Below are 25,129 nucleotides of genomic sequence, written 5' to 3'. Positions count from 1 at the left end.
AATAATTAAGTCTATTCACATCAGAAGATAGTCATATTACACAAATTATCAGTCAGAACATAACTCTCCTTAGAGGGGATCAGGCCTACAGATACTCTTACTTGATAATAATATAAGTTAAATCTATAGGTCTTTCTGTCACAAAAACCATTCCTGAAACCAGCAATTTCTAACCTTTAAAAGTGCTGCAAACACTTTGTAAATGAACTTCATTTACATATATACTGAAGAATGAAATTGATCTCTAAGATCCATTCCAGCTTTAAAATCTCCGAATTACAGGTTTTTTCTTTGAACAAAAATATTTGGGCCTTCCAAGTGAAATGCTATTACTCTACCATAAACCCTTATACTTCCCTTTTTTAAAGACTGCCACAAACTATAAAGGTCATCAACACTTCACTTTATGACATGACTGAACAACAAGAGGAAAAAAGAGAAAATATATTCACAGATTAAAATCTAAATTCACCAAAAAAACCCTCAACTGGTTAATATCTTACAGATCTCACAAAACTATTTCAATACTGCATCTTAATGCTTGTTTAAATGAACAATAATGTTATTTCCAAAATTTAATAATTCTTCCTCACCTTACAATTCAGTAGTTCCCATATTTAACAATTTTAGAAAGAAACCAGGTTTATGTTAGAACATGAGCATACTTCTCTGCGTATACCTACTTTAATGCAAGTTTCATTGATGTTTAAGTGTTCTGGCTTCTATGTCAGTTTTCTTGTACTTAGAAATTTACATTTTAGAAAACATCAGGTATAAATTTTTATTTAAACAATGGATACATTTTGGGCCAGCCCATGGGTTCACTCGGGAGAGGTGTGGCGCTGAGAATACCAAGGCCCTGGGTTCGGATCCTATATAGGGATGGCCGGTTAGCTTACTGGTTGAGCATGGTGCTGACAACACCAAGCCAAGGGTTAAGATCCCCTTACCGGTCATCTTTAAAAAAATAATAATAATAATTTAATTAAAATAATAAACAATGGATACATTTTAATTAAGTAAAATTCATTACTGAAACCATTTGGCTAAATTGCTACTTAATTAAAGCCAGAAAAAACACTTTTTCTTGCTTCCTTTCTGCTGAAACTTGAAGCCCAAGGAAACTGAAATTTAACTATTTATTCCAAAGGGTACTTTGATCTGACCTGACCCAGCATTCTCATTCAAAAATAGTTTAAGATTCCCAAACAATTATTATTTAATCCTGCCTCCCCACCAAAGTTTCCTATTATATGTCCTCAAAGCACTAGTATAAGAAGAAAAAGGAAAGAGAAAAGGTATTCCCCCTATGAAGTAGCTTTGGAAAATGCTCAATTAAACCAGATTAACTTTCTTTTCTGCAGATCCTGGATATTTAATATATCAATACATGCTGAATTCACAAAAGGAGTATGCAGCACTTCTCTGACTACAGAACCTTTCTATTCTTAGACTACCTCAGGAGGCCAGTACTCCATGGAAGCTCCATAATCACCTACAATGTATTTCGACAAAATAAAATTAAAATAAAAAATAAATAAATAAATAAACTAAAAAAAAAAAAAAAAAAAAAAAAAGAATGAACTGACAAATGAATAGCTGTATATTCAGCCATGGCGGACTGATGGCCATGAGATTCCAGTCCTGGAAGAGGAGAGAAGTGGCTGGTATGTTCACTGTGGCAATGGAACAAGAGCCATCACCTGGCTCCTGGGGCACTCATTGCTTCTATCTGCACGTGGATGAGGTTCTCCATGTCTTCCTGCAGCGTCTGATGGGGCTTCAGGGGGATGGGCAGGTAGCCATAGTGGTCTCTGTTGCAGAGGTACATCTGGATGCCTGAGGATCCAAGAGAGAGACAAGGCTGACCAATGAGAGAACGTACTTCTCAGTGACAACTGAGGAAAAGGAGACTGACCTGTGCACGATGCTGAATTTGACACCGAAATTCAACAAGTCATTGTTTCAGAAGCAAAAATGCTTCTTTATTAAAAAACTAAAATATAAAATTGGGGCTAATAAAAACACTGGGCCATTCTTTAGCCTAGAGGAAGTTGATTTTTTCTCTCTGAAGTAAAAGCAAACTCATGGCCTGAAATGAACACTAAAGGCATGAAGGGATCAAAAGGAGGCAAGGAATTCCCATTCCGGAGAGAAGAATGGAGCACTGTAACCTACCTACAGGAAATAATGAGAAAATGAGGAATGAAATCCATATTTGAAATAAAAGCAAACAGGAAAATCCTGTAAGGCTGGCAGATTATTAAAGCTAAATCTAGGCATACATAGAACAAAAAATGAAAAAACAAAGGAAATTTAAAATTCTCCAAGTTTCTCCTTGGTTTTATTTCTTTCCTAAGTAGGCATGGATTTGGAGTCAACCAACAGACTTGAAACTTCCAAAATAAGTTCATAAAAGGGCAAAAGAGAGTCTGCATTTCAAGTCCCATGAAGAATCTGCAGTGTGACAATACCAGAAATATGCCACAGTCCTCTCATATTCATGACTGGTCTTCATAGCCCCAGCTGGCAAACTCCAAGACTTTTAAATCATGTGTGCTCAACCAGACAGCTAGGAACACAGGAAGTTTGAAAATCTGAAGGAAATGGATAAATTTCTGGACACACACAAGCTCCCAAAACTCAACCATGAAGACGCAGAAAATTTGAACAGACCAATAACAATAAAGGAGATTGAAGCTGGTATCAGAAGGCTCCCAACAAAGAAAAGCCCAGCACCAGATGGATTCACAGCAGAATTTTACCAAACATTCAAAGAGGAATTGACACCGATTCTTTACAAACTGTTCCAAAAGATTGAAACAGACGCAAATCTCCCAAACTCATTCTATGAAGCAAACATCATCCTGATACCAAAACCAGGTAACGATATAACCAAAAAAGAAAACTACAGGCCAATATCCTTGATGAATATAGAAGCAAAAATCCTCACTAAAATACTAGCAAACAGAATACAGCAACACATACGTAAAATTATTCACCACGATCAAGTGGGATTCATCCCAGGGATGCAAGGTTGGTTCAACATACGCAAATCAATAAATGTGATACACCATGTTAATAAAGTCAAACACAAGGACCATATGATCATCTCTATAGATGCTGAAAAAGCATCTGATAAAGTTCAGCACTCATTCATGACAAAGACCCTCTATAAGTTAGGTATAGAGGGAAAGTATCTCAACATAATTAAAGCCATATATGACAAACCCACTGCCAATATCATCCTGAATGGGGAAAAGCTGAAAGCTTTTCCTTTAGGAACAGGAACTAGACAAGGATGCCCACTCTCACCACTCCTATTCAACATAGTGTTGGAAGTACTAGCCAGAGCAATCAGAGAAGAGAAGGAAATAAAGGGCATCCAGTTTGGAAAAGATGAAGTCAAACTGTCCCTGTTTGCAGATGACATGATCCTATATATCGAACAGCCTAAAACCTCTACAAAAAACTTGTGGGAATTGATAAATGATTTCAGCACAGTAGCAGGATACAAAATCAACACACAAAAATCAGTAGCATTTCTTTTCTCCAATAGTGAACATGCAGAATCAGAAATCAAGAAAGCCTGCCCATTTATAATAGCCACCAAAAAAATAAAATACTTAGCAATTGAGTTAACCAAGGAGGTGAAAAATCTCTATAGTGAGAACTACAAACCACTGCTGAGAGAAATTAGAGAGGATACAAGAAGATGGAAAGATATCCCATGCTCTTGGATTGGAAGAATCAACATAGTGAAAATGTCCATACTACTCAAAGTGATATACAAATTTAATGCAATCCCCATCAAAATTCCAAAGACATTTTTCTCAGAAATGGAAAGAACTATCCAGACATTTATATGGAATAATAAAAGACCGCATAGCCAAAGCAATACTGAGCAAAAAAAAATAAAGCTGGAGGCATAACACTACCTGACTTTAAACTATACTACAAAGCTATAATAATCAAAACAGTATGGTACTGGCATAAAAACAGACACACTAATCAATGGAATAGAATAGAGAATCCAGAAATCAACCCACACACTTACTGCCATCTGATCTTTGACAAAGGCACCAAGCCTATTCACTGGGGAAGGGACTGCCTCTTCAGCAAATGGTGCTGGGATAACTGGATATCCATATGCAGGAGAATGAAACTAGACCCATACCTCTCACCATATACTAAAATCAACTCAAAATGGATTAAGGATTTAAATATACACCCTGAAACAATAAAACTTCTTAAAGAAAACACAGGAGAAACACTTCAGGAAATAGGACTGGACACAGACTTCATGAATATGACCCCAAAAGCACGGGCAACCAAAGGAAAAATAAACAAATGGGATTCTATCAAACTAAAAAGCTTCTGCACAGCAAAAGAAACAACTAACAGAGTTAAAAGACAACCAACAGAGTGGGAGAAAATATTTGCGAAATATACATCTGACAAAGGATTAATATCCAGAATATATAAGGAACTCAAACAACTTTACAAGAAGAAAACAAGCAACCCAATTAAAAAATGGGCAAAAGAGCTAAGTAGGCATTTCTCTAAGGAAGATATACAAATGGCCAACAGACATATGAAAAAATGCTCAACATCACTCAGCATCCAGGAAATGCAAATCAAAACCACACTGAGATACCATCTCACCCCAGTTAGGATGGCTAAAATCCAAAAGACTCTCAACGATAAATGCTGGCGAGGCTGCGGAGAAAAAGGAACTCTCATACATTGTTGGTGGGACTGCAAAATGGTGCAGCCTCTATGGAAAATGGTATGGAGGTTCCTCAAACAATTGCAGATAGATCTACCATATGACCCAGCTATCCCACTGCTGGGAATATACCCAGAGGAATAGAAATCATCACATCGAAGGTATACCTGTTCCCCAATGTTCACCGCAGCACTCTTTACAATAGCCAAGAGTTGGAACCAGCCCAAATGCCCATCATCAGATGAGTGGATACGGAAAATGTGGTACATCTACACAATGGAATACTACTCAGCTATAAAAACGAATGAAATACTGCCATTTGCAACAACATGGATGGACCTTGAGAGAATTATATTCAGTGAAACAAGTCAGGCACAGAAAGCGAAATACCACATGTTCTCACTTATTTGTGGGAGATAAAAATTAGTATATAATTCACACACACACACACACACACACACAAAAGCAAAAAAAACTGGGGGGGGGAAGAAGATATAACAACCACAATTATTTGAAGTTGATACGACAAGCAAACAGAGGGGAGATTGGTGGGGCGGAGTGGGGAGAGAGGGGAGGGCGGGAGGTTCTGGTGATGGTGAGCAATAATCAACCACATTGTATATTGACAAAATAAAATTTAAAAAATAATAAAAATACTAATAAAAATAAATAAATAAAACAAGGGGATTAGATGAGAAATAATTAATAAGTAAAATAATATTAAAAAAATAAAATATAATAATAATAATAATTAGATAAAGGGAAACTAACCATAGTCTATAAATGGCTCAGCTTGGAATCGGGTGCACGTGATTATAGCAACAAGAACACTGACCACTGGCCTATCTTCAGTTACGTTGAGAGGACAAAGCATGAGAACAGCGTGCTTGCCCGTGCACGGCAGAGGGTGGAGAGAAGTCTCACTCCTTACCTTCTGCCGTGGAGCACCCACAGATACGCCCACAGTGAGAGTCAGGAAGGAGCAGGACAAGCATGTTATCTAGAACTATGAATGTGAATATTATACTATTGTTATCGCTTAAAGAGGTAAAATCGGTTGTCTTCTGGAAGAGAGAAACGGTGCGGGGGTAATGTGCAGAGAACTCATTTTTAAATAAACCTTGGGTGACTATTTGCACTCTTTTAACTATATGCATGAATAATTGGATACAAATAAATAAAATTAAAAAGGAATTACGTTGATAACTAAATAAAGTCTATGAAGGAATCTGGTACTCTCAGTAAAAGCTTCTTCTGGGGAAAACAATTTTCCCTTCAAAAAAGAAAGGCAAATTACACCACACTTTGAAGGACTTTGCTTTTCTTACAAAGACATTTGCTGGTACTCACATAGTGCCTTAACACTGCAGATTGATATAATTATCTCTATCCTTGGTGACGAAAAATCAGACTCAGAGGAGGTTGCGATTTGTCCGAGGTCATGCAGTAAGTAATTAGTGCCAAATCTTTGTCCCTAATTGGCAATGCCACCCAGAATTTGGAAGCTGTCTTGGGACAATTAGTCAAGAGGGACTGCCATCTGCTCATGGGAGGCACTTTTGATCACTACCAGTGGTGTCCATGAGGCAGATCTGCCTACCCGTCACCCACAACCCTGCCTCTTTTGACTCACAGAAGACATGTGGAAGACGACTGGCTGGGGCCGGGGATGGTTCCTGTAGCCATGACACAGAGCCCAGATCACTGGCCACACGGGAGGTGAACTCTTGACCCTGGCCCCATTCCAGACACAGAGACTGGCCCATGCCCACATGTTCTCTTCTGGGGCTGATGGGCAGCCAGGCCCAGCTCACCAGCACTTTTGAATTGCCCCTCACCCATCGCGCACATGTAGCAAGGGCTGGAGTCTGCGGTAGAAGATTTAGGACCAAGGTTTGTGGTTAGATGGTCCTTCCTGGGACATGGAAACCCTTTATTTCCTTGTGGACCTTTAAAAAATGATGCTCCAATGGATGATGCGCAGCTAGGGAGTGTCAGAAGAGTGAGAACAAAATAATACAAATCATCTTCCATCAGGACTCTTTCAAGGGAGAGAGGAAGAGCTTTGCTCTGGGCCTAAGAAAGGAAGAGCCTAGGGCTCTCCATGGGCTGCATGTGACCCCCACATTCATTCATGTTTCTCCCCAAAATACTTCAATATAAATAAAATATGACCTTCGAACCACACAACTGTCAGGAAATATGTTTCTTTTCCCCCAGATGACAGTGATTCTTTCCTGCCTTGACTCCCACCCCGTTCACCGTCTGTGCCACTGATCTGGCCCTCAGCTTTCACTGCTTCCTAACTATTAGCTATGTTTTCACGTGTAAAGATCTTCACTTCCCAACCAATACACAGTCTAACACAATGCTAGGCACAAAAGTGAAGAATTGTGGATGGATCCTCTCTCCTTCCTTTTCTACCTCTCCTCTCCTCAAATGAATCACCAAACAGCGTTGGGCCTCTGTACCTGCTTTCAATGTTCCAGAAAGGCCCTTGGGAAGTCTGACCGATAAAACATAAAGTCCTAGTGAACAGGCCAAGAGAAGGGCAGAGCTGAAAAATCCCTACCCACCCTGTGTCAGTCTTCCAGCCCCAAATCCAGGTATTGGTTTTAAAAAACATAGCATAATAATTTAGTACACAGGGTCACAATAATGCCTTGGGCAATGGCTATAAGAAAGGACTATGTTAGGCAATGACCATCACTGTAATTGCTAGTATCTCACTTTCTTGGAACATCTTACTCCAAGCTCTGAAGCAAAGGGACAAGGGATGAGAAGGCCCTGACTCTGCTTTCCGTCCTGGAGGAGTCAGAGCAAATCACACACCAAGCTGAGAGAGGCTGCTTCCATTGACACTGACACAAGAACCTCTGTGAAAACGTCCAGTCCACCTGAGGATTGCTTTTGCCCTGACACAAAGCCTAAAAATGCCTACACGTGGCAGAAGGGTCTGACTGCTCTTGCAGCCAGGGGGAAAAATCGGCTTCATGCATGTCTACCAAATATTCTCATTCCTACCAAATCTACAACTGACGGGTGGGACACCTATGGCTTTAGGATGGCCTGATGTGTGAGTTGTAGCTTGAATTTGTACTAACATTCTCATCTGCCAGCAGGTCACCCAGCTGCCTGGGTGTCCGCACGATCTCTTTCACCCTGATTTATGGCCACAGTGAGCTTATTCACCATCTTCTCGGTTTCTAGACCCATTTTTGCAAGTGATCAAGTGGCACATATCTAGTGCACTGATAATGGGAACGACTTCTGTCAGGAAAGTCTGCACTACCCTAATAAAAGTTTGCTTTGGTAATGCTGTGCATCTTCCTGTTGAACTGCTTTTGTGAATTACGTCCTCCCTGACAGCAGGCGTAGGGTGAAATGAAATTACTTTCTTTCCTTTTGACTTGTCTTTTTCAGAAAGCCTGCAGACCCACAGGAAATACTTTCTTAGTGGTTCACAAAAGACTTCAGTCTGGCTTTGCCTCTCCTTTCAAGGGGACTGAGGTAGAGACTGTTGGTCACCTTCCCATATCTGGTCTCTCCTCCTTGTAGAGTGAGGGAATTGGGCTCGTGACTGCACGGAATAAAAACGATATTTTGAGCCTCCCTTAGAGCTGGGTGTTGTCTCTGAGTAAGTCCTGGCGGACAGGATGTGCATGGACGTGCTGTGCTCAACTTCTGGATTGTACCCTTGAAAGGATGAAGAGCGTCCCCCCTTTCTTTTTCTGCCCTGGTGGCTGGAATGCGTCCAGGGTGGTGAGATGTCCTGGGTCCTACAATTAAGGGCACTGCCTCAGAGAGAACGGAGAAGCAACCTAGAAGAAGCCTGGGACTCTGAAAACGCTGTGAAACAGAGCCAGCATAGCAGCTCAGGCTTTTGTGAGAAGAAATAAGCTTCCATTTTTAAAGTCTGGGGGCTTTGTGAGTGTTGTTCTGGGCCTCTGTCACAGTTCCCTACTTAATAAAGGGACTACTATAATAACAGCAATGCAGTAGCACCATAGGGAACCAGTCACCTTCCCAGACTCCCAACATCATCCTCCTTCCAACTCTGCCCTAAAAGAAAGTGGATTTCTAGGTGAGGGCAGTCCTGGCTCTGGGTGACTGGTGCTCACAGGGACAGCCACATAGAGGATGCTGGCATGGCTACTGCAGACAATTAACTGCCTCTGACACTACCTGGAAAGAAAGTGTTTTTTTTGTTTGTTTGCTTGTTTCCTGAAATAGGAGTGTTTTTTAATAAAAGGCACAAAACAAAGGAGCTGGTCATTTGCAGTGTTTCCATGGTGGCAGTACACCCAAACACAAATGGTACCTGCTTGCCTGCTGGAGAAGGCAAAGACGATGATGTCATCAAAGGTCCAGGTGTAGTCCTGGTGTGGGGGGTGGAAGGTCAGCTTGTCAGAGGCCTCCTTCCTGAGGTCGCTTAGGAAGGTGGAGTGGACCATGGGCACAGGGAAGCAGCCCGTCCGCTTCCACTCTCTAATCTGAACGTAGTCTGGGGTCCGTTTATAGAAGCCCTGTAAAAGAGCAAATAGGTGGGCTGTGCTCTGATCTGAAGCCTTCCTCTTTCCCAGTCATCTGCTAGGCTGATTCCATTTAAGTCATCACCAGTTAAACAGAAGCTCCCGGACAAAGTCACCTTCACTCCTCCTATCTTGGCCTAAGAATTTCTGAATCAGCTCAAGAAATACTGTCTACGTATAAAACAATACTAAGGGGATCTTGATATCAGAAATAATTTGGATTTCAGCATATATCTTGATTTAGTAATTCCATAACAGTGTATTTTATGTTGACTTATGATTGAATGTGGAGTCTGAGTGTTAAGAGGTGGTGGGGCAGAGCAGTGAAGAACCCGGGTTCTAGTGTTAGACTGCCTGCGTTTGGATCCCAGCTCAGCTGCTCATTGTCTGGGGGACAGTGGCCAACCTTGCGGTGCTTTTTCCTCATCTCTAAACCAGGGATGATGGCACTGTCTACTCCATGGGGTTTTCTGCAAAAATTAAGTGAGGTAAAACCTGCAAAGTGCTTAGCATAGTGCCAGCATCAAGAAGGCATCAACAAATATTAGCTAGTATTAAAATTACACAATGGCTAATATTTTTAGTTAAACATGCATCACTTAGACATACAAATAAGGGCCTTCTTTCGATGTAGTCACTTATTCAATATTCTGGTGGAGATGTGACCGCTCCACATTTTGGAGGGATTTGTCTTTTGAAACTTCCTTCTGCACGAGCACACAGGACAACAAATTCCCTTACTTTGTAGTTTTAAACACACTGAGTCTGAACAGCTTTGGCATTATCTAGCTTATTTTCCCTCCAAACTAAACTGTTCACTCAACCAACGTCTAATGAGTACCTACCATAAGGGGTCTTCAAAAAGGTCATGGAAAGATTCGTATTGTCTTTTAATTCTATTTTTTCATGAACGTTTAGAAGCACCCTCATATAATTCAAGCTGATCAGCAAATAAGACAGCCCCAGACTTAGCCCTCATCAAGTGTAGAGTCTAGTGGAGGAACTTACGCCCCAGGGGCACCTACTATAACTTGACCATGTTCAACGCTAAAATCTGTTCCAGAAGAGACAAAGATGTATCTCAATAAACTACAGCTTGTGAAAGTATGTCAAAGCTTTGAAAGGATTTCCAAAAATTTTCTAGGTGATGACAGGCTCCTTGTCTACTTCTCTGACATGTTCTACAGTGTTTAAGGAGTGTTCTAGACGAGCTAACCCTAACACTGACCACGTGATAAGGTACAATGATCAGAAGATGTGTGTCTTATTGTCATCTCAACCATCTTTTAGCTGTTTGATCTTAGCCCATGCTTAACCTCTTTGAGCCTGAGTTTCTTCTCCTGAAAAATGAGATAACAGTTGCTAAGTCTGTCTCATAGGGCTGTAGAATGAAGTACGTGTGGTAAGGTGTGCAAAGATACTTTGGAAACTGTAATTCATTATAAGAAGTATTATTTTTACTATAATTTTCAATTAGCCCTTAACTTAAGGATCGTTTAACATCCTCTGTGGATTCTCTTAACACTTCAGCTCATGAGCATTCACCCAGGGGAGAAAAGGAACACTGGTTCTTTAAAGGACTGCCTAAGGACTCATGTCAAATGTAAAGTTCTAGTCTACTTAAGAACAATATTCTCAGAATGAGAAGCTTGGAAAATTCATGATGATGATGAATCATTGAATATCCTGGAGGTGGGAGTGGGAGAGAAGGAAACAGAGAAAGAGAGAGAGAGAAAGAGAATTAATATGCCTCCTGCAGAGAGACAGAGGCAATGAGTGTGTCTCTTTTTCCACATAAGTTAAATCTTATTGCTAATAATTCCTGTTCATTGGTCAGACAACATCAAGGTCATTTTGTTTTGGAGGTGTTTATGGGCTCTGGAAAACAGGGCCTGCCTTGAGCTTATGAAGTTATTGGCCATTTCTGTTCCTGCCCTAGTTGAAACCTGACTAGAATGGGGGAAAGCGAAAAAAAAAAAAAAAAAGAGGGAGGAATATTAGAATTGCCCCTAAGTTGCTCAGAATTTAGTTTTATTGTGCAAAACAAGTGAGCACATTTCTCCTATTTGCTTTTAATGATTAAAGCAAGTAAGGAGATAACAGAAACTTGGAGGTTATGGTCAGTCACTAGGATAACCCATCCTCATTACTGGAGTCAAAGCATAATTCATTAAAAGAAACCCTTGAGTGATTCTGCCTCGTGGAACACTGCAGACTATTCACTGAGAGTAAATGAATTTAAACTAACCTCATATAACGTTTTCTCCCAAGGAACTGAATGGCCTTTATAAATATGAACCTATTGCCTCCCTCAAAGTGATAACAAAAGAGGACTGCTTCATCCAGTGGTTTACTGGAACTGCTGATTATTAAATTTTCAGGAATTTTGCAAAGCAGTTGACATGTTGGTAGCTTAAAATCTGTAAAAACAAAAATCATGTTAATCCCTCCTACTCTAACAACATCTCAGATAACAGCTTTTCATATTTTTACTAACTATATCATCAAGTAGTTATACTGCATTTTACATAACCTTTCCCTTAGCTTAAACAACATTTAAGTTGTTTGCGTGGTGGGAGAATTTACACGATAACAATTGGTAAATGCTGTGAATCAGCCCCCAGAGAGAGCCAGTTATGAAACATTTATCAGAATACCACCGGCCTCATTCCTCAACCAAAACCAGACCAAATATAAAAGAGAGACTCAAAATTGAGCCCTCCGGCCATGAGAACAAATATATCACTTAATATATCATTTTTCTCTTAACCCATCTTTATCCTACATGAATGCATATTACATTGATTGGTTTAATTTACCTCTCTAATTCATTAAAGAATAAAAATATAACCAGCCATAAGCATTCACTGCAACAGGCCTCTAGATTTTGAAGATTTTATTATGCAATAGAGAAATGAGGAAAATTCGAAATTTGTTTTTAACTTGAATTTTGTAACTATAAGCTGCCATGATAGTTTTAATTATTATAACTCTTTAGAAATAAATTTGGCAACATAGCAAAGTATCATCAAAACATTTATACTCTTTGACTCAGTCATTCCACTTCTAAGAAACTACCCTAAGGAAATAATCTTAAATACAGAAAAAGTTATATTAATCATAATGGTCATTATAATAGTAAAAAATTGCAAGCCACTCAAACATTGTTCAAACTAAAAGAAAGGCTGAGTAAACTGCAGTATAGCCACTTGATGATAATGTAATTATTAAAAACATGCAAGCTTCTATCTGTAGTGCTGTTATAGTGGTGGGGATAATTTTTTTTTCTTTTTTCTTTTTTTTTTTTTTTTTACTTTTTTCCATTTCTAAGTTTTTCTATAGTGTTCTTACGTTAATTTTCTAATGACAAAGAAAACTCATGTAATTTTTTTTTAATTCCCTGAATCGGGGATTGGGGGAGAATACAAAACATTGATTAATTTGAAGCTCTAAGGCTAAGCTCTTTAGAATATATTCTTCATAATTAATACAGAAGAACCCATTGGGTTGTGGCATTGAACCTGGATTTATGGCCTTTTCTGAAAATGCTTGCTCTAGTAACACAACGACATGCATGTTTCAAGGGAGTAAATGAGAAAAAGATGAATGGGGCCACTATCGACACAGTGTTACCTTTTTAAAACCCATAGCCTTAATTCATTAGCCAAAAGACTTGCCTGAGGTGTGATTCCGCACCAGAAATTAGAATACAATCCCCGAGACTCCAGCATGGGGGCCACAATGGTTTTGTTTTCTGCAATCATTAGACTGAGGGTCTGTGGATTAGTCAGGAAATTGTCGACATCTATGAACTAGGAAAGGAAAAAGATAATATCAGGTGAAAACGTACTTTTCAGTAATGGGTTCAAGAAAAACCCAACACTTCTGAAGGATCGCAGAAGCTTGCTCATGACATATGGAACCAGCTATCTCGATCTTCTTTATTGAAACTCAATTCAGCTGGATAGTTTTAATTCAGTCAAAATATATCTAGTCTAATTTCCACATGTTCAACTTTGCTCAAAGCACCAAGCAATGGATTGGTATTGCCGGACTGGACACAAACTCAACCAGGACCCAACCTATGCCTTGGCTGTAGTTTAAGTACAGGATGTTAATGGCTCTCAAGTCCTTAAAGATTCATTCAAAAATACTTACTGAGTGCCCACTCTAGGGACAGATGGGCAGACCTATTTAGGTTTTATACAGTAGTGCCAGAATGTCCCCAAACAGGTCCATCCATGCTATTTTAATGTTACAAGTAGAATTTTAATTTAAAGTGCATTATATCAACCCACGGTAACCAGTGAAACTATTTCCCATTTTAGCAGAAGTCCACATTAATAATGATTTATTTGTAGAGACAGTGCAACAACAAATTCTAGCATATAAAAGAATGGGGAATTGGTCAACAGACACAAAGAATGATTGTGTATTGTAATGATGAATAAGCTAACTATACTGATCTAACCACCACACATTGAACACAATTATTGAAAATCAATGTTGTACCCCACATGTATGAATAATAAAAAAAGAAAAGAAAAAAAAAGCACACTGAACTGTAGGCTTAAAAATAGCTGAAATGATAGATTTTAGTTATGTTTTACTACAATGAAAATAAATAAATTATCAGAAGCATTCATTCTTATGAACCCCAAAATTTTGTGGTCCAGCATTAGTACACTTCAATGACGTTGAAACAGCTATGCAGTGTTAAACACTGTCAGTACAATTTGAAAACTCCTATGAAATTATTTGTGTTGAAAGTGTGCCTGATACATTTTGCAGCAAAATAACATGGAAAATGGAAGACAGCCTTGGTAAATGAGTCTATCTCCTGTATCTAAGAATAAATGGAGCTACTTTGAGGAAAAGCATTGGTTGAAGTTATGTTTATAACAACAGCATTAGCCATAGCATGAAAAAAATTTCTCAAACCATTTGAATTCCCAAAATAAATTTTTGAGAGCATCAGGGTAATCAATCTTTTCATCTTGATTCCTCTAGGAAATAAATTAAATTTGGACTATGTCAGTAGCCATAAATGCCAGCTATTCAGCAGTATATGTTACGACATGGTAGTTATGTTATTCTATGTCTCCCCAATTATCTCTTGCACTTTACTGTCTGTAGTATATGACTCAGTGAGTACTGTTGGATCGTTTTTTTCTTGTTTCCCCCGAAAAGGAAGCAGCAGCTTCAAAGACAAAATTTTAACACATAAAAATGTATTTCCAAAAATATACAGCCTAGTACATAAGTCAAAAAAAAAAAAAAGAAAGTGTGTGATAAATTATTGAGCTGATTTTTGTTGTGCTTGAGGGGCCGGGGCAGACACAGGTTAAATGTATTCCTTTATGAACCAGAGTCTATCGACAGGGAGCAGATGTCCATAAATGTAGTGAAACAATATTGGCTATGTTTTATTGGTGTTATTTCTAGTTTCATACTGGAAAACATTTGCCAAAAAAATTTGGGGGGCCACAGATGAAGAACTTAGTTCCCATGAACTTATGGAGAAGAAAGTCAGTCAATTTTCAAAAGGGAAAAGAAGACTGCAGAGCTCCTTGTTAGGAAGCTGTCTGCCTTTCCAACTGTGACAGCTTCATCTAGGACAAGAACAAAATATAACATCGATTCCTAATCATCAAGTCCAGCATTTTTCTGGACCACTGTGGAAGTTCTAAGGGAAGTGATGGATCCTCTTTATGGGTGAAATTCCCCATGAGACCCAGCATAATTGGGAGCAACCAGGAGGCCAAGCAAGAGATGTCACTCCTTAAATCACTCGGGAGCAAAAGGGAAGGGAGGTTCAGAGCTGTTCAACTGAATCTCTTTTTATATAATTATTTCTCATATCCCCAAAATTCTTCCAAAAAGTGATTAAGACAATTTATATTGCTTTACCAACAGGATTCCTCATGAACTAAAACGTTTCAGAGTTTCTTATGCCTGTGATATGACAGAGACCAAATAATTCAGGATCATCTTGGCTCACTCTCTAGAAATGCATGTCAGAAGCAGGTCTGTGATGAAATCCAGGCATCCTCACATCAAATTACTAAAATTTCCCTTTTAGTCTGTATTAAAAACTGGAGGAGGTTGTGCCTAAGTACAAGGTTGTTTTGATTGTTCCCATGGCCCTGGTTTTTGGACAACGGATTTGGACACATTCTAGATAACAGCTGTCAAGAAATGAAACATCTGTTTTTACCAGGATGTAGTCTGACCATCTTTCCCTCGCAGTTCAAAGGGCTGCCTGTCGTAATTTCATCACATGGGCAAACCGGGAGCTTGGCCAATGCTTTGGTCCAATTTCATCAGGATGAGACCTAAAAGAATAATAACAATAATAATAGCTTTTAATTATTGAGTGCCTACAAGTACCAGGCTCTGTCCTAGATGTCTCTGTGTACTAACTCATTTAATCCTCTATCAACCCAAGGAAGTAGATACTATTATTGTTATCAACATCCCATATTGCAGATAAGGAATCTGGAGCAGTAAGAGATTAGGTAACTTGCTGCTCACTATATAACATAAGAATCTTTACAGGAAATATTTTAATGGGTTCTAACAAGATCCCTATGAGGTAAGTACTACTGTTCTCCCACTTTTACAGATGAGGATATTGGTGTGGAGCAGTTAAGTCATTCACCCTGTGTTATACAATCAAGATTTGAATTCAGGAAGTTTAGCCTGAAAGCTCATGTCCCTAGACACTTTTTTATACATCCCGCCATCAGATAAATTTGGAAAGGTCATATGTAAAACCACAAGTCTCCCAGGAAGAACAAAGATTTGACTTACTCCGTAGAATCTCAGTAAGTAATTCCATACAGCCTAACCCGTTGACCTATCTCAGGTAAAGCGAGGCCATGGGGCAGATACATAAAGTCACTGGTATCTACAGCAACATCCACAACACAGCCAGGCCCGGACCCCTGCATGCCCACAAAGGCAAGTGGGTCGGTCCATCCTCCAGAACCCTTCTGAAAGCCCCCAGCTGGTATGGTCACTCACTGGTGCTGTCACAGGAGCCCCAAACTGGCCACCCCTTGAAGTTCTCGTACCTGCATTGGCAATGTGTTTGTTTTAGTGAATGAAAAATCACCAAAACAACGAGTCTTTAACTATACAAATAAGGTTGATAAAACTATGTACAGGAATTCTCTGGAATGCCTTCTCCAATTATTGCTTCAACAAAAATCAGTGGAATTTCTGTTTTTCTAAATATCCTGCCAAAAAAGAGAGAAAGGCCTTCCTTATTATTTTTCACACCGACCTTGGCATATAATATATTTAGTCAAAACCTGGGTACAGAGAACGTTACCAGGATGCAAGGCACGAAATCTTTCTGTGCCATTTTAATTGGCCGAATTCCATTATCAGGAACTCCCAAGGGGTGTTTAAAATCTTTTACAGTGTTCAAACTTCATTGCTAAATTTTTCTTATAATGACCACATGCTTGCACTATTACATTTAGAGAGAGAGACTAGAGGAATAGAAATGTGTTCTGGGATGTCATTTATCATTATTATAGTGCAGATTTGGCTTTCAATAAATTACTTATCCTGGGCAGAAATTCTGGCAACTCATTCATGGTAGTTCTGTAATTTCTTAATGTGGAGTTATAGGGGTCTTGGAAACATTTACAATAGTAAGCACTAGGCGGCGGCGGGGGCGCGGCCCAACCGGCGCACACGCGCGCGCTCCCTGCGGAACTCCCGCCGGCGGCTCGGCCCTCCCGGAGGCGCGCCCGAGCCGCCGCGGCCGCCGCCAACACGGCCGAGACGAGCGAGGAGGTGGCGGTGCTGGTGCAGCGGGTGGTGAAGGACATCACCAACGCCTTCAGGAGGAACCCGCACATAGATGAAATTGGCCTGATCCCATGTCCTGAAGCTCGGTATAACCGGAGTCCCATAGTCCTGGTTGAAAACAAACTTGGTGTGGAGAGCTGGTGTGTCAAGTTCCTTTTACCATATGTCCACAACAAGCTCCTTTTGTACAGAACGAGAAAGCAGTGGCTGAACGGAGATGAGTTGTTGATGTCACATGCACCCTGCTGCTTCTAAACCCAGACTTTACCACTGCATGGAACGTGAGCACTGTTCTAGCGTTTGCCAGATGAGGAAGAATCAGCAAAGGAGACTTTTAGGAAGGAAAGAGCTGATCCTTGCTGGCACTTTAAATCCAATTAAGGACTTACATCTGGGAAAACTGGCCTTAACTAAGTTTCCGAAGAGTCCAGAAACATGGACTCACAGATTCTTCTTGATGAACTATCTTCTACTAAACATTGGGCATCCATGCATGTTTCAGACCACAGTGGATTTCACTACCGCCAGTTTTTGTTAAAAAGTCTTTGATTAGCCAAACTGTGATAGACAGTTCTGTATTGGAGCAAAACCCTTTGAAAAGTGAGCCTGCCCTAGTTCCTCCAAAAGATGAAGTAGCAGCAGCTTCGACAGAGAAACCAAGGATAAATCTTCCCCATCTTCTAGAAGAAGAAATTGAATTCAGCACTGACCTTATTGATTCCTACCCAGGACACGAAACTCTTTGGTGTCATCGGCGGCATGTTTTCTACCTTCAGCATCACTTAAATGGTAGGTTTCCTCATAGCATGACCCAGTTGACACCTGGAGACAGCCCTGGGGGGACTTTGAATGACTTGCACTTCATTCCAGCAAGCCCCCAACTGTCTCAGGCAATGGAGGTGGATGGACTGAATGACTCTAGCAAGCAAGGCTATTCCCAGGAAACCAAACGCCTGAACCGGACCCCAGCTCCAGACTCCCTAGGCCTAGAAATGGAGCACAGGTTCATTGATCAAGTGTTGTCCACTTGCCGGAATATGGAGCAAGCCAGGTTTGCCAATGCATACAGGAAATGGCTGGTTACTTTGAGTCAGTGAAAGAGGTGGATCAGCCCTCCAGGGTTCCCCCTTCAGTGCAATATTGCTTTCCTCTCTTACTTACATAGTTGCATGAACTGTTTGCTGTTATTGGCTAACTGTATGTTCTTCACCTTTAGGTTAAAAGTTCGTAGTGAACTTTTTGTTGTCTTTATTTTGTTAAGAACTGGCATTCCTTTGGGGATAAAATAATTGTATGGTTTCCTCCTGCTAAACACTGAGTCTTAAATTTTTTTCTTTTTAACTTCTCATTTTATATACTATACATGAGGCTTCTTCTCATTTGGTTCTGCTAATTGGTTAACACACACCTCAACCCACCTCAGTGCAATTGCTATATAGACAAATTCTTTATAAACTTAAAAATTTATGTAGCAGTTCAGCTTAAGAACATTAATACAAAGGCAGAATGACTTATATAATTGTTGTTTTGAAAATCAAATGGCTAGATGGATGGATATGTGAAAATACAAACCTGCATGTGGATGTGAAAACACTGCATGTGGATGTTTAAGACTATAGTGATGGATTTAGGAGAAAGAGAAAGTTCTCTTTCTCTGTTCTACTCAAGTTATAGACTACCATAACCAAAGTCAGAAGTACTGGAATTTATATGAAAAAATGCTTCAATATATTCCACTTTTAAAATGGTTATTTAAAAAAAAAATACTAAGAGTTTATATAATTGCAATACTGGAAAATTTTTTTCTTACTAGTTTTGATACATTGTTTTTATCTCAAATTTGGTATATGCCAAAACACTCAACTTAGCTCTTAGAAAATCAGGTTTTTTTCCTAAAACCTTGGAATGCCATTTTTAGTTATTGTTATTTTTTTCCTTCTAAATTCACTCATGAAAAATGACAGAAATATACACACAAATGTATCCATAAAAATCTTTCTTTTTAAAAATTTAAGCTATTCAGGATGCACTGGATAAACCCCCAAATTTTTGTGACGTGACTATTTAAAATAGTTTTGAAGATTAGTTCTTCAATCTTTGTTCTAAAAACTAAACAAAACATTTTGATACTGAATTTATCAGGCAGGGGTAAGGTACCAAAGTATCCACATTATAGCTGTATCTTATGTTTTCAATAACAAGGGCTGAGTTTTTCAGGTTGGTGAGGCAGGGGTGGGGAAAGGGCCAGGTACAATAATGTTTACTTTCTTATTATATTGCCCCCTTTGTAAATGGTCTGTGTTTCTTCTTTCCACATACATTTCTCTTTATTAAAAAAAAAATAGTTAGCATTAAATACATTACATTTATACTTGTTCTTATTCACTCATTTGTTCATCCAACAAGTATTAATTTAGTGCCTGCCAATAATACAGCACTGGGGGGAAATATAAAGTGTTTGTATACTCTAGCCCCTGCCAGAGAACCTGTCATTTATTTAGAAATATGCATAAATTGCACAGTTGACTAATAATGTTACTTAAGCATATTGTTGTATCAAAAAGAATGATGTAGAAAATAAGCACTACAATTGTTGAGAGGAAGGTAGACCTTTATACCTGGAATGACGAGGAGTAGCTTTCTGTAGTGGGTATGATTTAGGAAAAGAGCTGGTTACAAAGAAGAAAAGGGCCTTCCAGGAACTGCATGGGCAACAGTTCGAGGGTTGAAAATATAAGGACATTCTGGATGAAGCAGATTTTCTTTTGGGAAGAAGCAGAAAATATGGATGCTCAGTTAATGGAATCTTTTAAATAAAAGTGTCAGATATTTGAACTTTGTTTTGTAGGTACTGGAGAGCCACTGGAGTCCTTTTAATAGAGAAATGAAACTATTTCATTTGTATTTTAGGTACATTGATTTCACAGTATGGTATGTAGGATGACTTGGAAATAGAGCCAACTAAGAAGTTGCTATGGTTGAGTTTCTGGTCAAGATGGTGGAATAGATGGTCCCCAGCATCTCTCTGTCCAACAAATCAACCAATTTACAATGAAATAAAGGTAACATCAGCCAAGCTAGTGCCACTGCAGCTCAGGGGAAGAGGAGGAGAGACCTATGGAGTTCATGAAGGTGGGAGAAACCATGAAGAGAGAAAGAAAAAGCTGCTCCGAGAGTTTTGGGCCGCAGCTGTTTTAATGCTGGAGCTGCTGAGTGCATGGAGCAAGAGCCAGCAGAAGCTGCAGCTGTGTCCTTCAGATGGAGTTACTTGGAGGTGGAAGGGGAGAAGAGGGCCTTGGTGGCCCCCAGGACAGCAAGATCACTAATAGGGTTCCTGTGGACCCCTCTCTGAGCGAAGAGTCAGAACAGCTAAAAAAGGGGAGCCATTCAGAGGCTGGTGAGTCAACACAAGGGACCAGCGCAGGGCCCATCCCATGCGAAGAGTTTGGAGTGTGGGCAGCAGGGAAGACGGGCCCACTGGAAGAACACTGGGACACAGCAAGGACAGCCAATCCGCCCCCTAATCAGCACAGGAACACTCAGAGGAGACTGGTCGGGAATGCAGAATTGCATGGGGTGCAGTTTGATTAGAAAACTCGGGCCCAGATCAGAGTTTCTATACAACCCAGGTGCACCAAGTCTCTGGAGAGCCTGAAGTACCTGTAAGGTCACCCATAAAACCCTGAGCTGCACGAAAAGCCTTCCCTAGGGAAACAGCAGCAAAGCAACAATTTAACTCAACCACACAGCTCAAGTACTGGATCCCACAGGAAGTTTCCCCGTTTTAGAAGTAAGCAAAGGACAAAAAATTCGTTCCAGCCCAGGCACACCATTAGTGCTTTGGGGCCCACCAGGAGAAATGAGGCATGGAGCCAAGGACAGGACCCCTGCCCACAGCCACTCACACCACCAGCACCTTGGGGCCTGCCCAGGGGCCCAGGGCATGCAGCTGGGGACCAGAACCCCTGCCCAAAACCAGGCACACCTCGCCAGTGCCTCAGGACCTGCCCAGGGACCCGAGGCATGGAGAAGGGGACCGGATCCCCCTCCCACTACCACACACACTGCACCAGCACCACACGGCCTACCCAGGGACCTAAGGCATGGAGAAGAGGACTGGACCCCCCCCTCCCACAACCAAGCACACCACGTCAGCACCTTGGGGCCCACCTGGGGACTGGAGCCAGGGACCAGGCTCCCCTCCCACAACTACACACACCACGCCAGTGCCTGGGGACCCACCTGGGGACCTGGGGTGTGGAGCCAGGGACCAGACACTCCCCACAACAAGGCACACTGCCAGCACCAAGGAGCATGCCAAAAACATCACCTCCATGTGGGTGGCCCACCACAGCCACCACAATAACCATGGCTGCCACGAAAGCAGCTAGATGCCACAACCACCATGCAAATGGTCCGCCAGCCACTGGAGTGCACTGACACAAGGAGAGTCACCAGTGGAGATAAAGAAAAGAAGAGGATGTCTCTCTCCACAAAGCCCATTCCAGAGTGACAGAAGCAGCATCTGCTCTGTGATAATATTGGAGGACCTGATCACACCTCTCAGCATTGGACAGATCATCTAGGCAACAGATCAACACAGTAACCACTACTCTTTCAGAAGGAGAGAAGAAATCTAAGGTACTTAGAGGGGGGAGGGGGGAGTGAGAGGGAGAGGGAGATTTTAAACAAGGGGCATAAGGAATAACTACGATGTGTAACAATATATATGCTAGTAATATTTATTTGATCAACATATCTCAATGTTGAACCCCAAAAATATGTATAATCAATTTTGATTCAATAAAAAAATTTTTAAAGAAAGAAGTTGCTATGGTTACAATTGGAAATAACCTACATATCCATCAGTAGAGGACTGGTTAAATAATTATGATATAGCCATACAATGTATACTTTGCAGTTAAAAAAACAAAGCTCCTTAACTATTTTTATATAATAATGACCAAGACATGATGAATAAAAGAACAAGGTTTGCAAACTTTTCACTATGATCCCTCAAGTATAAAAGGTTTATACTCAAAATAAGAATAAATAATAACATTTACATATATACTGGTGTGGTAATTTATTTATGAACTAACAAAAAACTGAACTTGGCTGGCAGCCAGGGAGGAAGGAACTATGAAGGTCTGTGAAAGGAAAACGTGGCAGGTGTTGGTAACGCACTTAAGTACAGAGATGAAAGACAATGAAACGTCACGTGTCTCCAAGACTGAAAGCCTGAAGGGCTGCAGAAGTGGTTAAGAAGGACGGGTAAATAAGGAGTTTACAAAATTCACTCTTGTTACTCACTCTGGTTCATCCATAGGCCTCCACTCCACATAGTGATAGAGTCTCTGTACATTTTTTAAACACTCCCTGAGTATTTCAGTCGTATTATCCACATTGTGATCAGTGGCTGCCCTGCATGAGAGAAAACACAGTATACTTTTGTTATGTCATCCAAAGAAAGGGGGGGAAATCCAAAGGACCCCATTCTAACTGAAAGGAGAATGATCAGTTCTGGCAAAAAATTGTATGCGTGGCAATAATGTCTTCACGGTCCAAACTAGACAATGAATTTCTGAAGTGAGAGATGCTGCTTAAAATCATCTTTATTATCATGAGTTGCATAAAAAGGGTTTAGCCAATTGTAGAATTCATAACGATTGTATTAATAAACATATGAAAACACAAAAACAGTATAAGCAAAAAATGAATTAACCTAGAGTCAGTTAATGAGTCTTTTTGAAAATTTTCCCATTTGTTTTACTTTTTAGTTATCTAAGATGTAAATTCTGCTAACATTTACCTTCAATTTAAGCAGCAATTCAGTTTCATGTTCGTTTCAAGTCAATTTTTAGGTCACAACAAAATATCTAGTCAGTGCTGATTTAATCATATATATAAGAGGGTGAAACCACAATAATAATTCCCAATATAAAACTTGAAATCTAAGGTATCTTCACCTACCTCTTTTGGGTTTATACAAAATACATTATCTTCAGAAGCCTTCAAATATCGTATGTAAAACTTGTTTCTATTCTATACTGAAAGCTTAAAAAATGATTCCACTTCTAACAGGGCTTAACTCACTTATTAAAATATTTTCAAATTTTATCACAAAGCAAAACCCAACTCCATGCTGTATATGAGATACATGTGCAAATCAAAGTTATCCAGAACACCTAAAACTGAAGAGATAAACCAATGAAGTTAAAAAAAAAAAAAAGGAAAGAAAACAGGGGTTATAATGCTGACATCAAATAAGGTAGAATTCAGGCCCCAAAATATTAAAAATTACAAAGAAGGAGACTTTATAGTACTAAAAGATGCAATTCACATCAAAGATAGAGTAGGTATAAATATCTATGCACCTTCATATAGTACAGGGGTTGGCAAACTTGTTCTTTAAGAGGTAGATAGTAAATATTTTAAGCTTGAGGCCATACACTCTCTGTGGCAACTACTTAATGCTGCCATTGTAGTAATAAAGCAGCCATAAACAATATGTAAATGGATGAGCATTGCTGTGTTTCAATAAAACTTTATTTACAGAAACAGGCAGCTGGTCTTCAGGCTGTAGTTTGCTGATCCCTGATACAGTAGAAAGTATAGAAACTTCAAAGAAAAACAGAAACATCATAAGAAATGATAACGTACAACTTCCAGTTGAAGATAGCATGAGTGAGGGAAAAAGTAAATACACAGAATATCTGTCCAACACAATAATAGAGACTATAAGTTCTTCTTACGTTTACGGGGAACATTTACTAACATTGACCAACAACTACATCACAAAGAAATCCTCCATAAAATTGAAATAATATAAACAACATTTTCTGATCACAGTGCTAAACTAGAACTAATAATAAAAAACAAAAAATTCCATTAAAAATTCTCTTAGAGGGTCGAGCCCGTGGCGCACTCGGGAGAGTGTGGCGCTGGGAGCGCGGCGACGCTCCCGCTGCAGGTTCAGATCCTATATGGGAATGGCCGGTGCACTCACTGGTTGAGTGCCGGTCATGAAAAAAAAAGACAAAAAAAAAAAAATCTCTTAGAAATACAAACCAATTTCAGAACTTCTAAAAATTAATAGTAAAAACACTGCCTATCAGAATTTTGGGATATAATTAAAGCAGTGATCAGAAAAAACATTATAGTTTCAATGTTCAAATTGATAAAAATAAATGAGTTAAATTCCTACTCAAAAAGCTAGAAAAAGAGTAGCAAAGCAGGGAATTCATAGTACAGATAAAGGCAGAAAGTCATGAGGTATAAGAAAGAAAAAGAGTGAACTATAAACAATCTGAAATGCTACTTCTTTGAGAAAAACCAACAAAAGACAAGCACCAGTTAAGACACCTACTCAAGACAACACAAACATAAGAAATGAGAAATGACAAGTGGGGAGGAATATGGTCGATTTGAAAGAAAAATTTTTTTAAACATAAGCAACTGCTCAATGAAAAATATGAGGGTACTTCAAAAAAGTTCATGAAAAAATAGAACTGAAAGAAAATATGAATATTTCCATGAACTTTTTGAAGTATCCTCATAAATTTGAAAAGTGGATAAAAGGGAAGATTTCCTAGAAAAACTGTGGATGTTTTTCTGCACATTAGCAATTTTGCACATTAGCAAAATTGACTCCAGTAGAGATATAAAACTTAAATGAATAATGTTCACGGAAGAAATAAAAAAAACACTAGGCCCAGATGGTTTCACAGAGGAATTCTACCAAGTCTTGCACTCGATATTTCCAAAGTTACATAGCTTGTTCTCTAGAGTGTAGAAAGTGAAAGTTCTAACTTATTTTAATAATGAAAACATAATATTCATATTTAAACTTAAAGAGTAATGCACACAAGCATACACACACACAACTACAGACCAATATCTTTTAATGAATATGCTGCAAAAACTTTAAAGTATTTGCAAATGGAATCCAACATCCTATCAAGAAAATATTATAGCATAACCTAAGAATGTTCAATATAAAGGTAATTCATAAACATAACTCACTTATTAACAGACCTGAAGA

At 39.5% G+C, this 25,129-nt stretch overlaps 2 pseudogenes; one reads left to right on the top strand and one right to left on the bottom strand.

Moving 5' to 3' along the window:
* The window catches only part of LOC134383417 (procollagen galactosyltransferase 2-like), a 306,240-nt pseudogene that overhangs the window by 224,034 nt on the left and 57,077 nt on the right, over positions 1 to 25,129 (bottom strand).
* On the top strand, positions 17,401 to 18,182 carry LOC134383418 (protein prenyltransferase alpha subunit repeat-containing protein 1-like; annotated as a pseudogene).

The sequence above is a fragment of the Cynocephalus volans genome, chromosome 8 (genome assembly GCF_027409185.1).
Source record: "Cynocephalus volans isolate mCynVol1 chromosome 8, mCynVol1.pri, whole genome shotgun sequence".
NCBI lineage: Eukaryota > Metazoa > Chordata > Mammalia > Dermoptera > Cynocephalidae > Cynocephalus > Cynocephalus volans.
Note: the sequence above shows the minus strand (reverse complement) of the source record. Positions and strands in the feature narration are given on the sequence as shown.